Genomic DNA, 6,000 nt, shown 5'->3' on the forward strand with positions numbered 1-6,000 from the left:
CAGTCGTGTCCGACTCTTTGCAACGCCATGGACTGTAGCCCACCAGACTCCTCAGTCCATGGAATTTTCCAGGCAAGAATACTGGAGTGTGTTGCCATTGCCTTCTCCAGGGGATCTTCCCAACCCAGGGATTGAACCTGGGTCTCCCATATTGCAGGCAGATGCTTCACCGTCTGAGCCACCAGGGAAGCCTCATAAGCATACATACATACATATAATTCTTGAGACAGTAAACATTTCATTGTTTTTTTTTAACTGGCAGCCTGTCAAGCTGCCAAATATTAATATATTTTGATTTAAGTTATCATATCAGTTTTCCTGTTTACCTAATATATACAATTTGTTCAAAAGTTATTAATATTTGCTCATATATACTGGAGTAGGAAATGGCAAACCACTACGCTATTCTTGCCTAGAGAATCCCATGGACAGAGGAGCTTAGAGGGTTACAGTACACAGGATCACAAAGAATTGGCCACAACTGAGTGACTAACACACACACACACACACACACACACACACTCATATATTAAAAATAATTTAACTCCCCCCCCCCAAAAAAAAGAGACAGTTGTACGCAAAGAAAGCAGGCTGTATAGCTTTTCTGATGGCCTGAGCACAAATTCCACTTTCCTAGCTGCCCTGCTAAGTACCTGTGTGGCGTCAGAAAGATTCCCTAACCTCTCTGGCTCTTGGTTCCTTATGAGTAGCAGATAGGACACCATAGGGCCTGCCCCTGTGCCCAGTTGGGCAGAGAAAATGGGGGAGACTCATGCATCCCATAGAAGAGTACCAGGCACACATTGGGTGCTCCATACAGTTTAGCTGTGACAACAGTGGTGACTGGGTGTTGGGCACTGTCCCCTGGGGGTGTCTTTCCCTTCTTGACCTCAAAACCAGCCTATGAAGCAGGTCCTGTCATCATCCCCATTTCACAGATGACAAAAGTGAGGCCCAGAGGGTCCCAAGTCTCACAGCCCCTGAGTAGGGAGCCAGGATTCAGGCCCAGGCCTCTGCTGCCAGCATTGAGAAGGAGAAAGGAGGGGAGAGCTGGGGAGAGGCTGGAGCCTGCGTCGGGGAGGGGATACCTCAGAGGTGGAGGTGGTGGGGGTGATCCAGGGTAGGGGGAGGAGATGGTAGACTGGGTGAGGACTTGAGAAGGAGGACGGAGCCGGGGCTGGGATGGCCTATTGCCTGGATGGACACTGGCCTGGCTAACACTGAGCACCAGTCCCGAGTGGACCCATGTGCTGAGATCGGACGCATGACAGCACACCCTGGGCAGAATTGAGGAACCAGGGCCTGGTTGGGTCCCCAACTTACCCAGGGCCAGAGGAGGTGTGGTGTCTGGAACCAGGTGGCTCGTTCCCCCACGTAGTACAACATGGCCTCAACAAAGGACTGGAGACTTTTCTGAGTGACAGGTAATTGCATGTTGGGGTACCAGCCATCCGCAGGTGGATGTGGGAAGATGGGTTCACCATCCCAGTAAAATCCTTCACTGAGAGAGGGAGAGGAGTATTAGGGGGCCCAGCCCTGAGAAGGGCAGCAGCCCGAGGTCTGGGAGACAAGCAGAGCTCAGCAAGGTCAGAGCATCGGAGCTTCTGTTGCAGACAGGGTGGTGGTAGGCAGATGAGAGCTATGTGGACAGAAGGTGTCACATTTCAGTCCTGCAGGACCTTGGCCACATTACCCTGAAAGGCCCATGATTTTTCAGCTGTTCTGTGGAGCACACACCCTCTGCGCCCCAGTTCTTCCACATGGATCAGGTATGATTTGTGTGATCATTCATTCTTTAGGTGACCTCTGGGTCCATCAAATCTTATTCCAAGAACCCCGAGCAGGGCTGTGACCTAAACGACGCAAGTGAGATATTCACCTTTGCACAAAACTTCGCACTTGCAAAAATCTCAGTATCACCATGATGAGATTTTCACACTTTTGAAATAAAATATAATGAAAAAAACATCATGATGAACAGAATCACAAAATTCTATACAAAGATAGAGCAGTAGCACAAAATCCTCAGACTCCAATATAGCCCGGGAGGCTCTGACCCCAGGAAGGAACCTCAGGGCTCTGGACAGCCGCTGGTGAGGGTCTCGCCATTCATGCTGGGCAGCAAGGAATCACATAGGGGGGCCCATTGACCAGCCCACAGGAATGACCAATTTGAAACACTGTGAACCTCAGTCTCCTGATCATAGAATGTATGAAGATCACTAAGAGGACTGAGTGAAAGTACTGGTGGAAAAGCTGAGAAGCAATGCCAGGTGCAGAGTGGAGCCCAATGTCAGTAACCTGCTAGTGAGTCCCCCCAGGTTCTTCTCCAAGCTGCCCCTTCATCCCACTTCCCCTGTTCATGAGGGCTCAGCCCCTGCCCACAGCCTCGCAGGCACAGAGGGCAGAGGGGACTGGATGTAGAGCTGCCCACAAGACAGCCCACAGCGGGGCTGAGGACACAAAGGCCTTGATACTGCCTCCAGAGCTCAGTGCAGCTGCCCCATGGCTGCTACTGTGGGACCTTGGCTGCACGTCCAGGCCACAGTTGTTCTTTCTGTAAGATGGGTGCTCAGTGTGTGCCCTCAGGGCTGGCCATGAGGGGCGTGGCTGAGGTGGTCCAAGGAGGGTGCTGGGACGGGGACTGGCCAGAGGCAGGTGCTCACGAGCAGTAGCCGAAATGGTCCAGGACGTGTGTGAAGATTTCCTGCTGCGCCGACAGGGATCTGGACCCTCACCACACGAACTGCAGCTGCTGCAAACCCGGAGGGATGGAGTGAGTGCCCGGGGGCAACATGGCTTCCAGCTCCCCCGCTCCAGGCCCCGCCTGAGTTTCATCGCTCACCACCCCCACTGCTCTCAGAGGTTCCGGTCAAGATCCTCCTCTGCTGCCCCTTCCTCAAGGTTCCCCCTGACCTCCCAAAGCCACAGGAGGCAGAGGAATCAGCCCTCCAGATGCTGCCTATCTGCACCTTCATCTGACCCTCCTCAGGGCAGGACTCTCTGCCAGGGCCTGCCAGCCAGGCTGTCTGTAACTCGGCTTGAATGTCCCCAAATATTGTGGAGCTCATTATGGATCATTATAGGTGCAGAAGTGTTTTTCAGTTCTGATGGTTAGAACGTGGATGAGTAGATGCAGCTCACGACTCACCTGGTTAATCTGCATGGCCTCCTTCAGGTCGTAGTCAATCGTGGAGATAACATGGGCATTGAAGCCCGCCAGGGCAAAGAGGGTGGGGGTCGTGGCAGATGCATCAAATGGGTCGACCTGCCAGGAGAATTGTGGTCGAATCCCAAATGTTTCATAGAGAAAGCTGTGTCCTTCTGCAAAGAGATAAAGCTCCTCAGTGACTGAATGGTGGCCCATCACCCCCTCACTCTCTCAGGCTTCGTGCCCTTCTCCAGGGCTGAAATTCTATTCCAGACCAAGCAGGGTCTTGGTGAAACAGATACAAAGTCAAATGGCCCATTCCAGAATTACCTAAATATTCATCTATTTATTCATGATTTTCATGGCATCCCTATGTGCAGAGATCAAGGTGACTGCAGAAGTCCCCAGATTTGAGAATCTATTGGTTAAACTTCCCAAAGATGCTCCTGAAATATAATACCTGAATACTCTGAGCTGGGGCTAAATTCTGCATGTTAGGATGAGAGAACAAAGCCTCAATGAATTCAAGTGCCTGGTGCCAAGTCAAACTGCCCTTCACTGATGAGCTCACCAGTCTGGGACACTGGCTCTGGCCCAGAAGATTCCAGGGTTCTGGGGCAAAAATGAGATCAGATTCACAAACAAGGCCCAACCAGGAGGTGGGTGACTGCTGGGAGGCTGGGGGGAGCCTGGAGTAGACTTGGGGTCTGGTGCAGAGGAGGTGATGAAGTCCACCAGGTGGCTGGACTGGGGGCGGGCTCTGAGGACTCAGGGGCCAATGGGAGCAGCAGATGGTGTGTATGAAACAGAGGAGACCAAGAAGGAGCAGCTGGAGAGGAGGGGGAAGACCTGGGGATGGTGGGTCTGAGATAGGGGGTCAGTAAACTGTGTAGAGCACACCCTGACCCCAGATGGTCTGTCTGAGGAGGGCAGGCCCAATGGGTGTTGATTTGGTGGCCCCTAATTCCACATTCTATTCTTGTCTGGAGAATCCCATGGACGGAGGAGCTTGGTGGGCTACAGCCCACGGGTCGCAAAGAGTCAGACACAACTGAGCGACTTCACTTTCACTTTCACTTTCAATTCCACATTCAGTCTTTACTTCATTCAGGGAACACAAACCCAGTCTAAAGGGATGACTTATCACTAGTCTCATCGGTCATGGCAAGATCATTCACATCTGCCAGACTTTAAACACAAAGAACAAATATTAAAGGCAGCAAGGGGAAAGCAACAAATAACACACAAGGTGTTTCTCATAAGGCTAACTGCACATCCTTTACCAGAAGCTCTGCAGACCTGAAGGAAGTGGCAGGATAGACTTAAAGGGATTACAGGAAAAAACCTGCAACCAAGATTACTCTACCCAGCAAGGACTGCATTCCGGAAAAATCAAAAGCTTTCCAGACAAGCAAAAGTTAACACAATTCAGCAGCACCAAAGCAGCTTTACAACAAACGCTAAATGAGCTTATCTAGACAGAAAACACAAGAGAAAGAATAGACCTAAAAGAAACCCAAAACAAGAAAGTAAATGGTAATAGGATCACAGGTATCAATCATTACCTTAAATGTAAATGGACTCAATGTTTCTACAAAAAGATAGCGACTGGCTGAACTAATACAAAAACAAGACCACTGTGCATGCTATCTACAAGAGATCCACCTCAGACCTAGGGACACACACAGGCTGAAAGTGAGGAGCTGGAAAAAGATACTCCACACAATGGAAATCAAAAGAAAGTGAAAGTAGCAATACTCATATCCGATAAAATAGACTTCAAAATAAAGCCCTTTACAAGAGACAATGAAGGATCCCACATAATGAGCAAGGGGCCAATCCAAGAAGAAGCTACAGCAAGTATAAGTATATATGCACCCAACAGAGGAGCAGATCAATACATAAGGCAAATGCTAAAAACTGTTAAAGGGGAAATCAACAGTAACACAATAACAGTGGGTGGCTTTTATACCCTACTCACATCAATGGACAGATCATCCGGACAGAAAATTAACAAGGAAACAGAAGCTTTAAATGATACATTGGACCCTTTGGACTGTTTCATCCAAAAGCAGTAGATTTCACATTTTTCTCCAGTGCACATGGAATATGCACAAGATAGACCACGTCCTAGGTAACAAATCAAACCATGGTAAAGTTTAAAAACCGAAATCATTTCAAGCATCTTTTCTGACCACAGGCTATAAGAATAGATATCAATTACAGGGGGAAAAATCTATAAAAACACAAACACATGGAGGCTAAACAATATGTCTTGAATAACTAAGAGATTACTGAAGAAATCAAGGAAACATAAAAAAAAACCTAGAAGCACATGACAATGAGATCATGACAACTCAAAGCCTGTGGGTTTCAGTAGATGCAGTGCTAAGACGGAGGTTTACAGCAAAACAAGAAACAAGAGAAAAAGAAAAAAACAAGAAGCAAGAGAAACATCAAATAAACAGCCAAATCTGACATATAAAGCAAATAGAAAAAGAATGACAAAAAATACTCAAACTTAGGGAAGAAATCATAAATATCAGAGCAGAAACAAATTAAAGAAGAAATGAAGGCGGTAATCACAAAGATTTTAAAAAAAACTAAAAGATGATTCTTTAAGAAGATAAACAAAACTGACCACCCATTAGTGAGACTCATCAGGGAAAAAGGTGAGAAATACAGAGACACATATACCCCAGTTTTCACTGCAGCACTGTTTACAATAAGTAGGACATGTGAGCAACCTGATGTCTGTCAACAGATGAAAGGATAAAGATGCTGTGGTACGTACATATGATGGACTATTACTCAGTCATAAAAAAGTGCATTTGAGCCAGTTCTGATGA

Source organism: Ovis aries, chromosome 6 (genome assembly GCF_016772045.2).
Source record: "Ovis aries strain OAR_USU_Benz2616 breed Rambouillet chromosome 6, ARS-UI_Ramb_v3.0, whole genome shotgun sequence".
In the NCBI taxonomy this organism is placed as follows: domain Eukaryota; kingdom Metazoa; phylum Chordata; class Mammalia; order Artiodactyla; family Bovidae; genus Ovis; species Ovis aries.